This window comes from Pinus tabuliformis, chromosome 8 (genome assembly GCF_031772625.1).
Source record: "Pinus tabuliformis cultivar Carrire ecotype Pingquan chromosome 8, CPIR1, whole genome shotgun sequence".
NCBI classification, from domain to species: Eukaryota; Viridiplantae; Streptophyta; class Pinopsida; order Pinales; family Pinaceae; genus Pinus; species Pinus tabuliformis.
In genome coordinates, this window is record NC_142294.1 from 1,733,419,616 (window position 1) to 1,733,439,021 (window position 19,406).

A 19,406-nucleotide genomic window follows, 5' to 3' on the forward strand; every position below is an offset into this window, starting at 1 on the left:
GAAAAGTTTTCCTTTTCTCATATAGTTGCATCTTAGGTGTTCAGGGGACATCGTTTTGAGCCTTGAAATTGAAACATAATTTCAAGATCAACTTTAAAATCTATCAATTAATCTAAGGAGCATTTGAGACATTAATGCTTCGTACTTAGTGGTCTAGGCTAGAGACGTGTTCCAGCGTCTTCAAAACTTAGCAAGTGTCGTTCGCTATTGCATTAGACAGCGTTCGCACGGACTTGTGCTCCCTATACCATCGAGTATATAAAGGGAGACCCTCATAGATTGCAAACCTTTATCCATAGGAAGTCGAGTCTGTGACCCTGTAAACATGATACACCAAACACAACATTCAGGGAGATTTCCTCCACGTATGTCAAGTCTTTGGTAAATTTATTTGCTGAGGTGTATATTGCAGTTCATGGTTACTTGGTACTCCTTTTACTTAGATTCACCTGAGCAATGGTTTCGATCTTTTCTGACTCATTAAATTTGAAAATATCATTGGGCACTTGTCCCTTCAAGCTCGTTAAACCAACAAAAGTGACTAGAGTCGCATTTTCGTCCTTTTATCGACTCTTAAAACATGAAAAGGCAAAGTTTTTGTTTCAAACTCTAAAATTGATTGATCGCGGAACAATATCCTTCCTGTGGAGATACTCCTTAGTAGATCTTAGGTTGATACCAATGGCAACATTTTCTTAGTCTAGTAGTCAAGGAAACCCCTCTGACGGGAATCCTAGTCCTTTTCCTTCTTTTGGAAATATCAGTGCCCCTTATATGGTGACATTGCCCCTTCCTGGATTGACCATTGGTCTAGCAGCTTGGTTATTTTCGACCTCGGTTGTTCCGAGTGTCCAAATTGATTTTCAACCAAGTTCTCCTCCACCTAAACAACATCAACATCATGTTGATCCTAATGTTCGCTCGTTGCCTTCTTCGCCTATTTCTTCACCCCATTCATCCTCTTCGCTTGGTGAAAGTCTGGATTCTAGTAATTAGTAAGCTAAGTAGAAGAAGAAGAGTCCGAAGAAGAAGAAGAAAAGTAAGCAAGGGGATAACCAAACAACTATTGTTACGGATGCAACTAATGAAGAAAAATCTTCCAACCAGCCCCAGAAAGTAAAATTCACTTGCATGTTATGTAATGGTGACCACCTTCTTCGGAATTGTCCTAGTATTCCTAAGGTCTTAAAAGTGTGGTTTGCAAGTTCACATCGACTTTTGTCATCACCCTCTGGTGATCATGCTGGTGATAAACCTTCAACTAGTAACAGTAAAGCTCATGGGAAAAAAGGAAAAGTCAAATTTCCTTGTAAGTTGTGTGAAGGTAATCATCCCATTCATCTTTGTCCTCTTATGTATGAAGCTTCCAAAGAGTTGGAAAACCTTACAGCTTCTCAACCTCATCTTCCGACTGGATATCAAAAGCTTTCCCCTGATCCTTCACTAGTTGATCCAGTGATTGGTCAAAAATCATCTTTGGTCGGCCCCACGCTCTCTGAAAGTGAGTCTCGTGAGTCCGTTCTCAACCAACCATTGGTTGAGAAAACAATAGACTTGGCTCCACCTTCAGTTAACCGTACCTTTCCAATAGAGAGTGAACCTCATATTGCTCAGGCTCTTCTAGCTTCTTCAGTTTCAGATGAACTAGAGGTAAATCCTCTTGTTACCGAGGTGCATGAGAGAATTTCTCCTATTCCCATCGAGCAAGAGGGTAGCTCTCATGTTCCTACGACACCCCCTCCAAGTAGTTTGGTCACTTCTTTCGATTAGAGTCGATTGGAAGGATATCATCTTCCGTCCTATGTGCCTTTCCAGATTACAGTACAAGCTTACCATATGGTCATACCTAGAAAAGTCATAGATAAGGGTGCATATGTTAGCATTCTATGCTCAACTGCTTGGCAAGATTTAGGTTCTCCTCAGCTTGTCCTCGTCACCCAGAATCTATTAGCTTTTAACAGTGGAACCAATCAACTGTTACAGATCCTTCCTAAGTTACCTATTACTTTGGGAGGAAAGATTGTCTATATAGACATGATGGTTGTCCAAGGCCTGTTGGATTTTAATCTACTCCTTGGCCGTGCTTATTTTATGTCATGGGAGATCTTGTCTCTTCTCTCTTTTGAGTGATGTGTTTCCCACATGAAGGAAGCATTGTGATCATTGATTAGCTTACATTCATTGGTCCTGAATCACCTCCCAATCAACCGTCATCTCTAAATGGTTCTCATATGCAATCAGTATCACCCCCGCCTCAGGCTAATTATGTGGCCACCTGTTCCATGCCCACATCTACTGATGATCTAGTAGGTGATGTCGTACACCATGTATTGGGGTCATTGGAGCCCGATTTTTCCATTGGGTCTGTTAGCGCTTGAGATTTCACCCTAGGCTGAGGAAGGTAAACCTTCAAGGCAACATCAAACCATTACACCTCGTAGCTAGCCCTACGAGGAAGGAGAAGGCTCTCTCCGGTCAGACTCAAGGTTTTTTCTCAATGGGGTGAGCTGACCAATTAGGATCAAAGATATTAGGCTAGTAAACTGATGAGGAGGATTGATTTAAAGTTTTTGGGGGTTTTTAATGACGGGTTTTTTTTCTGGGCTGCATGGGAAAAATCACAGTTCGAACAGAGAAATATAATGACTACATAGATTATCAACTGAGGCAAGGTAGGCAAGCAATTTAACACCAAATCTATATTTTTAAATGGGATGGCAAGACTGGTGAGGAGCTAAGGAGGGCAAATAATACTTTGAATCCTCCTTAAACAGAAGAAAACATTGAACGTGAGCAAATTTATAGGAGGAGCATACAATACTATGAATTCCTTCCTAAACACTTCATTTGCTGAACTAGAAATGATCATGAAATGAATTGAAACATAACGGTTTACATATGTAACAGAGGAAAAACTAATGTTAAATTGACATACCACATGAATCTCAGCAAACAGAGCTGTGAAATTCCATTAAATTCTCTGCCAAAAACTGTACAATGAAAAGCTCTTTTCCAGCACTCAGCCCTCAGAAAACTTTCCTCCGACTCTCTTACAAATGAATTTATACAATGCTGCCCAAAACAGGGGCGCTGTTTTAACTAACTACAAAAATATGAAACAAAATACAGCTGGGGGAAAACAAGTCGACCCCAAGACCAAGAATTTGTTTTTATCCTTATTTAACAAAATAAACTAAAACAAAACAATCAGCGCTTCCTGAAGAGAGAGTGGCGCTCTTTCTACTTGATAACTGATGAAGTAGCATTTACAGGTGTCAATCCCGACTGAAGACAAACATAGGCAATCGCTCCTCATTCTCTGCCACTTTGCATATGCTGGAAATTACAACTGCTCCCGAATTTCTGGAAATACATTGGCGATTTTAATAAAACAAACTTTAAACTAACATTCTGTTGATGATTTGGCTAATTATGAGGCAAAACTGGAGCGCAGATCTCCATAGGACCAAGATTGGAATCAAATCGCATTCTCTGGCTGTAATGGATAATCTTCACTTTAGTTTGGTTTGCCACGTTGCATAACCTTCAAGCTAGTAGTCCACCGATTCAGCTGATGATGACAACTATACTGAAAGAGGTTTGCGTGTTTAATTCTGATTTATGCTGTGCCACTCATCGATTTCCAACACATTTCAACCACATGCTATATGGTAGCATCAACAAAAGCTCATAATCCGCCTTCTAAGAGCCACATCGCCCACAAAATCTCCAAAGGATCAGTCGTTGGCGGAAATCATGGAACAGAGTCCTGTACAGAGTATCGGAGCCTTTTAGCAGGTGCAGTGCAGATGACTTTGCTCAAATTTGGTGGTTTATGTTGCGGAATAATGAAGCCATTATTGACTACAAAGAATTCTTTTTGGCGCAAGCATATTTGTTCAAGGAGAGCTCAATCGATACCAATTTCACAAGCTCATTTGCAATGACAATATGGTCACTGTGATATAGTTTTTCCAGAATCTGAATCGATACTTTACAGTGGTAAATAGCAGATTCAGATTGCAGAGTCAAAAGTACGAAGAGCTTTCTCATGAATTGTGCTGTGAAGACATTTGGATAGAGGATGTTAATGATGGATGAATTCGGCCCCTTTTGAGAGAGGGTGAACTACTCCTACCCTCTGCAAATATCTCTCCCAGTTGCCACCTTAAACGCAGATCCAACATTATCTGTACAAAGGCTTGGGGGTGGGCAAGCAAGCTTCAAGTTATGCTTCTTTACAATCTTATCCAGCTGAATTCGCACATAATGATTTGAAGCAACGCCTCCTGACACAACCAAACAATTAATAGATGGTTCAATGCTTTGGGCCCATTCAACAGCTCGATCACATCTCTGCTCCAAACGCAAAACAGCAACTCTCTGGAAAAAGGCAGCAATGTCTGCCCGTAGTTTTCGGTCTTTAGTGCTCGCGGCAACTATCGGATCATTGTTTGTATCAATGTTTCTGAATTCAATTGCCTTCTGCACTTGTGTTTTCAAGCCTGCATATGAGAAATTACAATCCTTGTGTTGTTGCATGGGTACCGAAAGCTTAATAGCATGTGGGTCACCTTCCAGCGCAAGCTCTTCTAGAGCCGGGCCACCACCTCTCCTCATATCGAGTCCAAGCCACCTTGCTGTCTTGTCATATGCCTCTCCAATTGCATCATCTATTGTTGTACCTAGTTGTACATATCGACCAACACTTTGCGCTAGGATAAGAAGATTGTGACCACCAGATATTAAAAGGGCCAGGAATGGAAATTGCAACTCCTTTTCTGTCAACCTAGCAACTAAAGCATGCGTCTCCATGTGATGGACTCCAACCATTGGCAAATTGTGTTTTCCAGCTATCAGTCTTGCTTTTCTCACACCAATACGTAAGCATAGGCTTAAACCAGGTCCAATAGTCACAGCCACTGCAGAAAGATCAAATGGTGTCAAATTTGCATTATGCAATGCATCTTCCACCACTCCATCATAAACACAGCATGAGAAAGCTACCATGTCCTCTTCAAATCGAAGATGAACTGCAATATATTTTCCATTACTTCTGGAGCTTGCCCCAATCATGCGTTTTACTAGCTTTTCTGCAAGTGAAGTAATGGGCACAGAAAATTTTAATGCTTCGTAATTAGCCAAACATCGGAGGCGCTGAATATTGGGCGGGACTTCAGATGACAGTCTATTTGCAAATGGAGATATCCATATTACCCCAATATCAAGTAATCTTGGAAAAACCTTTTGCAAGTAGTAACTGACAGGTGACCAAGCCTTAACCCTGAAATTAAAAATATTGCTTGTATTGTAGTCAAACGTTGCCATTATATCTTCTGGGAGCTCTCTAACCACCCTCACATCATATCTAAGACTTTTGATAAAATGCCCCTCATCATAAATGTCTCCAAAGTTGCTAGGATCTTGCCAAATACTGTTAAAATGAAATTTGGGGATAACAAGAGTTGCATTCAAAAGGCCTGCCACAGCTACTGCATTACAAATCGATGTGCGTTGTTGATTGAGACCACCATTTGCTTCAATAAGTATGTAACCATTTGAATGTGGCAATCCTCCACTCAATGTATGACTGATACAAGGTATCCATTCCTCTCCCTCCCTTGGGTGCTGCCATGCTGCCATAAGCTTCTAACAAAATAAGTACAAACACTGTCATGGCAGCATAAACAAACTGCTCACATCTTCCCTTGTCAATCACTGGTGAAAACTTTGCAGCAGCAGAGAAGGCACGTGCATGAAGAAATGGATATTCCATGACACCTTGGACGGTTACAACCCCGAACCATAGGTCTAGACTCTGTTGCATCCCCTCCTTTACAGCACTCGACATTGTTTTGTCATCAACTGGTCTCAGATTTTGCCTGGAGGTTCCCTTGCAGAATTTTGTCGTTGTTGCATGTGCGCCAATGTCAAAATAAGATGACTCAAGTAGTCCCAATACAGTTGAAGAAATTAGATGCCAACATAAAGACATAATGGATGTATAACTGTGTATTGCTGCTCTAAGGGCCTGCAAAGCTTCGAAACGAATGACTGGATGTGCCACTGTAGAGAACCTCTGTACCATGATAATTGAAACCATATGAAGATAAAACTTGACCAAATTCATCAATCGTAGAGTCTGATGTATGCTTTGTTTTCTTTGTGCTTTTACAGAGGTAGGAGCTGCAATCACTGCCTTTTGAAGAGCTGGAGCATAAATTACACAAATTTAAACAACACATTAATGATTTCTTCTTCAAAACAGGGTTTTGAAGAAGAATCTATCTCTGACATGAGACGGAGTCTAACATTGGCTCCATTTGGGATGGCAGCTGCAGCTTCCTGGAGGTGCCAAGAACCGCAGAACTTTGGGAGAGCAGACAGTGCCTCCACCATTGGGCAATGGAGTCATCATCAACACAACTCTGGATTTATTTTCACACTGAAACTGAACTGAAACAATCTTCAAGCAAACTAAAACAAGATGCTGCCCTTATGGCTGCTTATTTATTTACAACCTACTCTAATCTGCTGTATAAACAAGAAATCAGGTGATGCTAAAATGCCATATTAACCATGCAAGTAGACCTGAAAATGAAGCCGCTTGAGAATGCTGCCATGAAGTCACAGACGCAATTGCTGGCAGCCCTTCATGCACGTACTGAGCCTGGTCATGGAAAAGACAGCCTGATCTGTCAATCAAACTGAAAAATGTGTCCATGTATGCCGCAATAGGATCACGGACACCGGACTCTGTTGGCTGCCCCAACTCTGCAATGCATACTTCCAGCTGCACATTATCAATGTATACATCTATAGGCAAGTCTGTTGTTTCTTGTTGCGAAGGAGGAAGGATTTCCAAGAACTTTTTAGGGTCTTGGAAATCATAAGACTGAATTTGCTCATCGAGATACTGAATCTCATTTTCAACTCTTTCAACAACTAACTCATAAAATCTAGTTTTGCCTTCAAGATGAAGCTTCGGAGATTTCAAACATTGAAGGAAAATACTGAAAAATTCTTCATTAATTTCAATATCCGCTAACAACTCTCTAATGCCATCTAGAGCTTCACAAAGTGCAGGGTCTGCCACATACCCTACCATTGCATGAACATATCAACAGGCACTGGAATGTCTGGATCGAGTTGGAGTCGCCAGGTGAATGATTCAGCCTGCATAAGTGTCTGACTGCTGTCCACCATCAGCATCAGATCTGAACTTGATATATGTACTGGGGTAAAATGCAATCGAAGTGGTCGTATTCACAAGCTCACGGAGATTGACTGAAGCAGCGTTTATCTACTAACGTTGATGTAAAACAGGAGCGTTTTCGAAGGCTTCTGGCGTAACTTCAGGCTCCGTCTAAGACTTATGAAACAAACACATCAATCAACAGACAAGTTGTTCTTCCCCAGTATGGTCGCCAATATGTTAGCGCTTGAGATTTCACCCTAGGCTGAGGAAGGTAAACCTTCAAGGCAACATCAAACCATTACACCTCGTAGCTAGCCCTACGAGGAAGGAGAAGGCTCTCTCCGGTCAGACTCAAGGTTTTTTCTCAATGGGGTGAGCTGACCAATTAGGATCAAAGATATTAGGCTAGTAAACTGATGAGGAGGATTGATTTAAAGTTTTTGGGGGTTTTTAATGACGGGTTTTTTTTCTGGGCTACATGGGCAAAATCACAGTTCGAATAGAGAAATATAATGACTACATAGATTATCAACTGAGGCAAGGTAGGCAAGCAATTTAACACCAAATCTAGATTTTTAAATGGGATGGCAAGACTGGTGAGGAGCTAAGGAGGGAAAATAATACTTTGAATCCTCCTTAAACAGAAGAAAACATTGAACGTGAGCAAATTTATAGGAGTAGCATACAATACTATGAATTCCTTCCTAAACACTTCATTTGCTGAACTAGAAATGATCATGAAATGAATTGAAACATAACGGTTTACATATGTAACAGAGGAAAAACTAATGTTAAATTGACATACCACATGAATCTCAGCAAACAGAGCTGTGAAATTCCATTAAATTCTCTGCCAAAAACTGTACAATGAAAAGCTCTTTTCCAGCACTCAGCCCTCAGAAAACTTTCCTCCGACTCTCTTACAAATGAATTTATACAATGCTGCCCAAAACAGGGGCGCTGTTTTAACTAACTACAAAAATATGAAACAAAATACAGCTGGGGGAAAACAAGTCGACCCCAAGACCAGGAATTTGCTTTTATCCTTATTTAACAAAATAAACTAAAACAAAACAATCAGCGCTTCCTGAAGAGAGAGTGGCGCTCTTTCTACTTGATAACTGATGAAGTAGCATTTACAGGTGTCAATCCCGACTGAAGACAAACATAGGCAATCGCTCCTCATTCTCTGCCACTTTGCATATGCTGGAAATTACAACTGCTCCCGAATTTCTGGAAATACATTGGCGATTTTAATAAAACAAACTTTAAACTAACATTCTGTTGATGATTTGGCTAATTATGAGGCAAAACTGGAGCGCAGATCTCCATAGGACCAAGATTGGAATCAAATCGCATTCTCTGGCTGTAATGGATAATCTTCACTTTAGTTTGGTTTGCCACGTTGCATAACCTTCAAGCTAGTAGTCCACCGATTCAGCTGATGATGACAACTATACTGAAAGAGGTTTGCGTGTTTAATTCTGATTTATGCTGTGCCACTCATCGATTTCCAACACATTTCAACCACATGCTATATGGTAGCATCAACAAAAGCTCATAATCCGCCTTCTAAGAGCCACATCGCCCACAAAATCTCCAAAGGATCAGTCGTTGGCGGAAATCATGGAACAGAGTCCTGTACAGAGTATCGGAGCCTTTCAGCAGGTGCAGTGCAGATGACTTTGCTCAAATTTGGTGGTTTATGTTGCGGAATAATGAAGCCATTATTGACTACAAAGAATTCTTTTTGGCGCAAGCATATTTGTTCAAGGAGAGCTCAATCGATACCAATTTCACAAGCTCATTTGCAATGACAATATGGTCACTGTGATATAGTTTTTCCAGAATCTGAATCGATACTTTACAGTGGTAAATAGCAGATTCAGATTGCAGAGTCAAAAGTACGAAGAGCTTTCTCATGAATTGTGCTGTGAAGACATTTGGATAGAGGATGTTAATGATGGATGAATTCGGCCCCTTTTGAGAGAGGGTGAACTACTCCTACCCTCTGCAAATATCTCTCCCAGTTGCCACCTTGGACGCAGATCCAACATTATCTGTACAAAGGCTTGGGGGTGGGCAAACAAGCTTCAAGTTATGCTTCTTTACAATCTTATCCAGCTGAATTCGCACATAATGATTTGAAGCAACGCCTCCTGACACAACCAAACAATTAATAGATGGTTCAATGCTTTGGGCCCATTCAACAGCTCGATCACATCTCTGCTCCAAACGCAAAACAACAACTCTCTGGAAAAAGGCAGCAATGTCTGCCCGTAGTTTTCGGTCTTTAGTGCTCGCGGCAACTATCGGATCATTGTTTGTATCAATGTTTCTGAATTCAATTGCCTTCCGCACTTGTGTTTTCAAGCCTGCATATGAGAAATTACAATCCTTGTGTTGCTGCATGGGTACCGAAAGCTTAATAGCATGTGGGTCACCTTCCAGCGCAAGCTCTTCTAGAGCCGGGCCACCACCTCTCCTCATATCGAGTCCAAGCCACCTTGCTGTCTTGTCATATGCCTCTCCAATTGCATCATCTATTGTTGTACCTAGTTGTACATATCGACCAACACTTTGCGCTAGGATAAGAAGATTGTGACCACCAGATATTAAAAGGGCCAGGAATGGAAATTGCAACTCCTTTTCTGTCAACCTAGCAACTAAAGCATGCGCCTCCATGTGATGGACTCCAACCATTGGCAAATTGTGTTTTCCAGCTATCAGTCTTGCTTTTCTCACACCAATACGTAAGCATAGGCTTAAACCAGGTCCAATAGTCACAGCCACTGCAGAAAGATCAAATGGTGTCAAATTTGCATTATGCAATGCATCTTCCACCACTCCATCATAAACACAACATGAGAAAGCTACCATGTCCTCTTCAAATCGAAGATGAACTGCAATATATTTTCCATTACTTCTGGAGCTTGCCCCAATCATGTGTTTTACTAGCTTTTCTGCAAGTGAAGTAATGGGCACAGAAAATTTTAATGCTTCGTAATTAGCCAAACATCGGAGGCGCTGAATATTGGGCGGGACTTCAGATGACAGTCTATTTGCAAATGGAGATATCCATATTACCCCAATATCAAGTAATCTTGGAAAAACCTTTTGCAAGTAGTAACTGACAGGTGACCAAGCCGTAACCCTGAAATTAAAAATATTGCTTGTATTATAGTCAAACGTTGCCATTATATCTTCTGGGAGCTCTCTAACCACCATCACATCATATCTAAGACTTTTGATAAAATGCCCCTCATCATAAATGTCTCCAAAGTTGCTAGGATCTTGCCAAATACTGTTAAAATGAAATTTGGGGATAACAAGAGTTGCATTCAAAAGGCCTGCCACAGCTACTGCATTACAAATCGATGTGCGCTGTTGATTGAGACCACCATTTGCTTCAATAAGTATGTAACCATTTGAATGTGGCAATCCTCCACTCAATGTATGACTGATACAAGGTATCCATTCCTCTCCCTCCCTTGGGTGCTGCCATGCTGCCATAAGCTTCTAACAAAATAAGTACAAACACTGTCATGGCAGCATAAACAAACTGCTCACATCTTCCCTTGTCAATCACTGGTGAAAACTTTGCAGCAGCAGAGAAGGCACGTGCATGAAGAAATGGATATTCCATGACACCTTGGACGGTTACAACCCCGAACCATAGGTCTAGACTCTGTTGCATCCCCTCCTTTACAGCACTCGGCATTGTTTTGTCATCAACTGGTCTCAGATTTTGCCTGGAGGTTCCCTTGCAGAATTTTGTCGATGTTGCATGTGCGCCAATGTCAAAATAAGATGACTCAAGTAGTCCCAATACAGTTGAAGAAATTAGATGCCAACATAAAGACATAATGGATGTATAACTGTGTATTGCTGCTCTAAGGGCCTGCAAAGCTTCGAAACGAATGACTGGATGTGCCACTGTAGAGAACCTCTGTACCATGATAATTGAAACCATATGAAGATAAAACTTGACCAAATTCATCAATCGTAGAGTCTGATGTATGCTTTGTTTTCTTTGTGCTTTTACAGAGGTAGGAGCTGCAATCACTGCCTTTTGAAGAGCTGGAGCATAAATTACACAAATTTAAACAACACATTAATGATTTCTTCTTCAAAACAGGGTTTTGAAGAAGAATCTATCTCCGACATGAGACGGAGTCTAACAGGGTCCCTGGACATGTATCCCTTCCAGAGTGTTTTTCTCCCGTTTGATGAGAACCTATTAGAAGCCATGGCCTCTTTTAATTTATGAGCAAAGGGATTGGAGCAGAGTTCCCTATCTTGTGTCAAGCTCCTTTAAAAATGAAACAAGGGATTGGATCAGAGTTCCCTTTCTTGTGTCAAGCTCCTTAAAAAATGAAACAAGGGATTGGAGCAAAGTTCCCTGTCTTGTGTCAAGCTCCTTAAAAAATGAAACAAGGACTATGGAGCAGAGTTCCCTAACTTGTGTCAAGCTCCTTAAAAAATGAAACAATGGATTGGAGCAGAGTTCCCTATCTTGTGTCAAGCTCTTTAGAATATGAAACAAGGGATTGGAGCAGAGTTCCTTGTCTTGTGTCAAGCTCCTTAAAAAATGAAACAAGGGATTGGAGCAGAGTTCCTTGTCTTGTGTCAAGCTCCTTAAAAAATGAAACAAGGGATTGGAGCAAAGTTCCTTGTCTTGTGTCAAGCTCCTTAAAAAATGAAACAAGGACCATGGAGCAGAGTTCCTTGTCTTGTGTCAAGCTCCTTAAAAAATGAAACAAGGGATTGGAGCAGAGTTCCCTGTCTTGTGTCAAGCTCCTTAAAAAATGAAACAAGAGATTGAAGCAATGTTCCTTGTCTTGTGTCAAGCTCCTTAAAAAATGAAACAAGGACCATGAAGTAGAGTTCCTTGTCTTGTGTCAAGCTCCTTAAAAAATGAAACAAGGGATTAGAGCAGAGTTCCTTGACTTGTGTCAAGCTTGTTAAAAAATGAAACAAGGACCATGAGGATAGTTTTTTTACTATGTCAACCTCGTTAAAAAAATTAAACAGGTTATGAGCATGGTTCTTTCCTGTGTCAAGCTCGTTAAAAAATGAAACAAATCCCCTTCCAATTCGAGTCTTTGATTAGATCTCGTAAAATCCCAGTCGAGTCTTTCACTTGATCTCGTAAGTGAACCTTCATTCCATCCACTTAGGTGAATGAAATGAAGCTTGGGGGGCATGTACCTCGATTTGAGTCATTATGTTGGGGGCATGCAAACTTATCTCAAGCATAGTTTATCTTTGTTTCAATATTGTGTAAAAATGAAACCAAATCCAATCATAGTTTGTTTCCGTTTCAAGCTTGTGTAAAAATGAAACCAAATCCAAGCATAGTTTGTCTCTGTTTCAAGATTATGAAAAAATGAAATCATCCTCAAGTATACTCAAGCATAGTTTCCCATGTTTTAAGCTTGTGTAAAAATAAAACCATTCCTTTTTTACATCTTGTGATTGTCATTTTTTGTCAGCCTGTTTTTCCATATGCGCCTTGGCTTTTTCATTCCATCATCACCATCTCTTTGGTCGATCATATGATTTCACTTGGTTGTTTTATCCTTTCTTGAGGAGCATCTGCGATGAGTGGTCTTATTAGCCAGCCTCTTGATTATTGCATGTTTTGAGTAGTTCCATCATGACTTGAACAAGTTGCTATCCTTTTATACCACTGATTCCTCGAGGAGGAGTCATATTTCAGCGCTTTTCTGACTCTTGAAATATGAAAAGATTGTCGAGGACTGGTCTTTTCAAACTCATTAAAGTAAATGAAATGAAGTCTAATTAGTATAAGTTTAACCCTTTTCCGGACTGAGAGAGACTATTGTACGAAAAAGGAACGCTTTAGTCAAACATAACTAAGAGGTTCTCTCGAATATTGTTTTCTACCTTTTTGGGTTCGAGGGACAAATTACGAAAAGGGATGTGATGGAGTTTTATTTTTCGTTTCTTTTCAAACTCTCTAAATATGAAAAAGATACCGATTTATTCTTGTAGTGAACTTGTTAAAAATTTACAACGAAAGACTCGTCACCATGATGAGACTGAGCTTCTCCTTATTAGAGCTCATAAAACATACTAGGATGGATTCATTCAAAGAATGAACTTCTATGACAAGCATATGGTATTCTCTTCAAGCTTGTGTAAGAATAAAGAGGTACTCGCTAGAAATAATGGGGGAAAGGTGAAGATGAAACATCCTTTGTATTGGTAGCATGTCGCTCTTGAACATGACACTCATTTATTTCTCGTGTTGGGTTTGGGATATCCTCACTTAGTCACTTGTCCTTCTGGGTATGGGTGATCCATTTTGCCTCTCATTTGACTATTCCATGTTGTCATTATGACCCTTGGTCCTATGTTGAGTCTAATTGGTCCTATGTACAGTCTTGAAAATTATTTCACTTTATACCTTGTTTCGTGTCAATGATGTGGGATTCAACATTTTCCCTCCTTCAATGGGTTGTTTCCTGTCGACTTCAACTCTTTATCCAGGAAGATGTCTTAGAAACTCCCTTTCAGTACCTTAGAACTTGCATGCCGTAATGGAAAGTTCTTTGCATCCGACGACGGTTTTCATTATTCGCCTTCGATCAAGTGATTCCATGAGTGTTCGACTTTAAATTCGTTATCTCATTCATGGATTGTATTGTCGTACCTTGAGAACCATTGTCATTATGGGTGGTTCCTCTCGTGCCTGTTAGTGGTCCACATCAATGGCCGATAATTAGGTGGATTTCTAGCATGTTCGACTGCGACATGTTCATTCACATGTTAGAATTCGTAATTTGATCAGGTCGGGATGGAGCGCAAGACCCTGAGTTTTGTCTTATATAACTTAAGCTATATGGAGTTATATGTTATTCATGATTGTACACATGTTTCTACTATATGGATGGTTGTGACCATACCGTGGGGGCTTTACATTTATGATTATCCTTCTATATCGGATGGTTGTGTCCATGACTTGGATCTTAGGTTACAGATGATCCTTTTGTCTTGGATGGTTGCACCCATGTCATGGATCCTTTCATATAGTCTTTATTATCCGGATGGTTTTGCCCATGCCATGGATTCATGTCTTGATCTCATATATGTATATGTATATGCATCCTTGATTTGCAGGTCTCTTGATAGTGTGTGTCCTCATCCTTGTCAAAAGCTCGTAAAGCATCTCAACCATCACTCCTCGTTCTTCCTTCATGCTTTAGGGGGCATCTATTACATACTATTTTTTCACGCCTCCTACACTTCACTGTGACATACCTTGAAGTTCCCAAAACATGGCCATAATACAATATACTCATCCATGTATACGGCTCAGATCCCTCCTTTAACCTTGCTTGGAAAATGTCTGGAGCTTTCCCTGAAGAAATAGCTCTTAAAACCCTAAAATGAGGGTCATCGCTCTTATGAAGCTCAAAACCGCGATGGTCGCCTGTTGCACCATGTTTGACCCGCGATGGCATTGCTCTGTTCCCTTGCATACCCACGATGATTCCAAAAAGGTAATTTTCCCAAAGAGGATGAGAATCTTCGTGATTTAGAAGCTTCCAAAGCGGCGAGATGAAGGTGGTTTCGCATAGATGAGGTAGAATCATCCAAACTTAACCTCTTTGTCTTATCCCTATGAGATACCTCCTTGAGATGTGGGCCTAATTCTATCTTTGGAGGAGGATTAACTCCCTCTGCCAACCCATAAATTCCTCCTTTCCTATTTCCAAATGGTTGGTTTGTTGGCCTATGTCCATTTGCACACTTATGTTGAGCTTGTGCTTAGAGGCTTTTCATTCGACTTGGAGAAGGAGTGTTTGGAGAGTTTCTTGGCTTGGACTTGGATTACCACTCAAGGAGAGCCTTTCAACATCAAGGCTATGGTTGTAAGATTCCCTTTATTCTTTAAATAATATACAATTGTTGGTTCATCTTCCCAAAATATATATGTTGATGTATGTGTTAGTTTGGCATTCCTTGATCAGCTAAGTAGGTTATTGTTGGATTTGCTATTGGTTTTGGTATGCTTTGTTGTCTCTTTATCACTTGTGTAGGTACATAAGCGTTGAGAGAAGCAGGAACAAGTTCATGACACAAGTAGTTCGAGGCTCTCAACAAAGGAAATTGGAATAGCATCAGAGCGAGGTAGGTTATCTCTCTCATTCTACTTTTCAATTATAATCTAGGAATATGTCTAGTTGATTGTCACTTCAATTGCTAGACCCACTCATTGGGCTAGAGGGCTCATCTCTGTCTACAGAAATGAGAAATAAACACATATAGTGTAACTACTATTTGGCATGGGTGATGTAGAACATGTTAAATCATTGCCCATTTTGTTTGATTAGTGTCCATGCATGCTAAACATTTCAACATACATACCACGGATAAAGGAATATATTCTAAACTTGCAAAATTTGTAATGCCTCAGTAGCAATGTATATCAATCTTGATAAACTAGGCACATGGAGCTTCCCTAACTTAGTATCACTTTATTAAACCACTTAGCATAAAAACAAGTTACATGATAATTATTATGACAGTTATTTAAAAAATAATCAATCAATTTTTAAATCTTTACTTTGCTTAACATCAAACTTCTTCATTTTCCTAGGGTGATTCTACCATGAGTGAATGTGTATTTTCATTATGCCAACCAAGCTAAATAAGGTTTTGGAAATGTACCTTATAATATCCCAAGCTATTCTTATTCTTCAAAGACATAACCTAATGGGAATGGAAAATTGTTTCTCCCTCTCATGAGCTTGTTAGGACATCATGCTCTCAGTCTTGTTTATAACCAAATAAGAGGTTGTTGAATTATTGTTCGTAAAACATATCTTTTGCTATTTTGGCTCCATTGATGGTAGTGTTGAAGGCAATTAGATTATGTATTTACCCTTTGATTTTAATCTTTGTTATTATTTGCATTTTGTCAAATTAGGACTCAATAATTTTATACAATCTCCATAAGTAGCACATTTAATATGTTATCATTGTTAATTTACTAGTTACTTAATATATATAGATTTATGATTGGCTAAGTTCAATACGTAATGATTAAGCATATTAGCATAAATTTATCCATTTGATCAACCTTGACTAGCTACATGATAACAAAATTCTATTTTTGTGTGTTCTTGAACACTTTAGTAAGTTTTACATCATTTATGGGAAATAATTCTTATCCACCATTTAGTTGAGCTTTATTAGATAACCTCATGTGGTTTTAGTTTCTTTCTAAATGGCTTTGGTTTTACTAGTTGTAATATGTAAAATATACTTGATTAAAATGTATATTCATCGTTCATACAATTATTATTGAAGTAAGTTTATTGGGCATTTTGGAGTTAGTGATGGTTATGAACTCTTCTTCTTAAGATTATAGTTGGATGTGTATGTATGTTGTGTAGCTTTGGTTTTTCAAATGTTTGTTGACCATTTCTATGTTATAAATAATGCATTTAGGGGATATCTTGGTATCTTTTTATTTTATTCGTTGTTATTAGAGTTGGTTAAACTATGTTAGTCCTCTAACACGTAATTGGTAACTCTGGATTGTCATAATTGAAGTATGTTTACTAGACATTTTGGGGTTTGTTGATGACTAATAAATTGTGTTCTCAACTTGAAGATAATTGTTGGATTCTTACATATGTTGTGTGTTGAAATTTGGCAGGTTAGGGAGAAATCCCCTCCTTGGGGAGGCCCTTCTCACCCTAAAGGGACCCTACTAGCCCTTGGAAGAGTTTAATTTTCCCATTGAAAAATATTATTTTTAATGTGGAACCATGTCATCACAAAAAGTACAAGTTGCCCTGGAGGGGGAATTCGACCCCCAAGACCACATATATATAGACCTCACTTGGCATCACTTGTAGGCATCATCACACATTCATTTTCATCTTTTCTTGGTTCGATTAGCTTTGAAAATTGTAGGTTCAAGTTTACACATGCAAAGGAGAGAGAGGCACTTTTGTTGAACAACACTGACTTTTTGTTTGGGATTGTTTTGATCAACATTGACTTGGAAGAATTTGACTTTGTTTGACTTTCTTTTGGGCCTGTTTTTGGAGGCCGAGTTGACTGCACTTTGAACAAAGTTTTCTAGGCATGTTAGCTATCTTTGATTGCATATTTGAGAAGGGTTTGACCACAAACTTTCTCTCTCCTTTGACCAATGGTTTTGATGTTGCTTTGACTTATTTTGATTGAGGGGAGAAGGCCACACTCTTTGAATGATTGTATGAGTTTTTTGGAGCATAGTTTGACAATTGATTGGTTAGGGAAGCATTGAATGTTGTTGACTTTGACAGAAAATTGCAGAACAATGTTTTTACCAGATTTGACTTTCTTATTCATATTTGACTGGACCTTGGTTGGTTGATTTGGCTAGTCAAGGCTTTTACCTTTGACTAAGTTGTTGATGTACTTGGACTATGTATCTCTCTGTTGAACATTTGATGACAATCTAATAGAAGAATTTGGAAAGTATTTTCCCCCTTGTGGGGTTTTTCCTTGGTCTTTGACCAAATCTTTGTGTCTCTATTGTTCTTGGTTGTCTTCTATTGTGCATATGGTTTTATGTTCTATCTACAATTGCTTACTGTTATTGGGTGATTGAAAATATATTGGATAATTGATTGCTATTGGAAGAAGAATTGTTATAAGTGATTGTTACAACATATAACATTGACAAACTTAACATGTTATCAGAGTTGAAGTGAAGACAAGCCCAAGGAGACAAGAGATATCACCCTTTGAAGACATCTTATCCACTACTGAAGAACATTTTACTTGGTCAAGATGACTACCTCATACTTTAAAATTGAAGAGAAGTTGAATTACTCATTTAACTATGTTGTTTGGAGAGCTAGGGTTGATTTGACTTTGGAGGAGAATGATCTTTTGGAATATGTGGAAGGAAAGGTACCTAAGCTTCCAAAGAATGTTTCCACTGCTATCAAGTCCAAGTACAAGAAAGGTGAGGTCAAAGCTAAGAAAATTATTATTGATTTGTTGAGAGATCATTTGATCACTTATGTTGCGAAGTTGAAAAAGTATAAGGAAATATATGATAAGTTAGTTGGCATGTATGAAGTCAACAAACTTGAACCATATTCTTTTCTTGATGAATCAACTCAAGGACATCAAGATCCAACAACAATAATCGTGGCTACAACAACAACAAGTTCAACAATAGAAGAAGAAGAGATTCTCTTACTGCTCATGAAGAAGGCCATTGTCCTCAAAATAGATCAATGAAGTCAAGGTATGATAATAATGCAAATACTCAATCTGAATACTTTCTTATTTCTTCTCTTTCTAGTTCCTCTTCTCCGGATTCGTTTGATAGCTAATTAGTAGATAGCGGGGTTTCTAGACACTTCAATGACCATCGTGAAGTCCTCTCAAACCTAGTTGAGAGGGAGACAAAATTGAACATCATTCTTGGGGAAAATTATACCTATCCTATAAAGGAGTCTAGTTCTATTTCATTTCAGTTGGATTATGGTCAAACTATACATCTACAGGATGTCCTATATGTATCGGGATTGAGAAAGAATCTCATGTCCATATCTGCCTCAAAGGGAAAATGAATGAAATTTGCTTTTATAAATGGAAAATTCCTTACTTGGCCAATGGAATCTCACTTGAGGGATGCCTTCTCTTTGGGATCAAGAATTGAATGCCTTTATAAAGTCAATGGAAGACCAATATGAGCATTGGTTCATGATAGTAATTATAAATGTGAGTTGTGGCATCGAAGATTCACTCACCTTTATTATGAAGTCTTGCATAATATGAGGAGGATGGTTTCTAGGATGCCTGATATTTGTGCAGATCATGATGGAGTTTTTCCGGGATGTGCAAGTAGAAATAAGGTGAAGGGACCATTCCCTTCAATAGGAGTAGGACCAGTGGAATACCAAAACTTATTCATTCTAATCTATTTGGACCCATGCCAATAACTTCTCTTGGTGGCTACCTATACTACATACTATCTGTGGATGATTTCTCCCATAAGACATGGATTTTATTTTTGAAGCAGGAGGACCATGCATTCGATATGTTCAAGGACTTCAAGGCACTAATAGAGAATCAAACATGAAAGAGGATCAAAGTCTTCAAGTTTGATAATGGAGGAGAATTCATTTCAAATGAGTTCATTGAATTTTTCAAGAAGGTAAGA

General features: G+C 39.1%; 2 pseudogenes; both read right to left on the minus strand.

Moving 5' to 3' along the window:
- Positions 1–4,049: 4,049 nt before the first annotated feature.
- LOC149243013 (putative tRNA N6-adenosine threonylcarbamoyltransferase, mitochondrial pseudogene) lies at positions 4,050–5,643 on the minus strand (annotated as a pseudogene).
- A 3,549-nt stretch (positions 5,644–9,192) lies between these two features.
- Positions 9,193–10,711, minus strand: LOC149243014 (putative tRNA N6-adenosine threonylcarbamoyltransferase, mitochondrial pseudogene; annotated as a pseudogene).
- Positions 10,712–19,406: the final 8,695 nt, after the last annotated feature.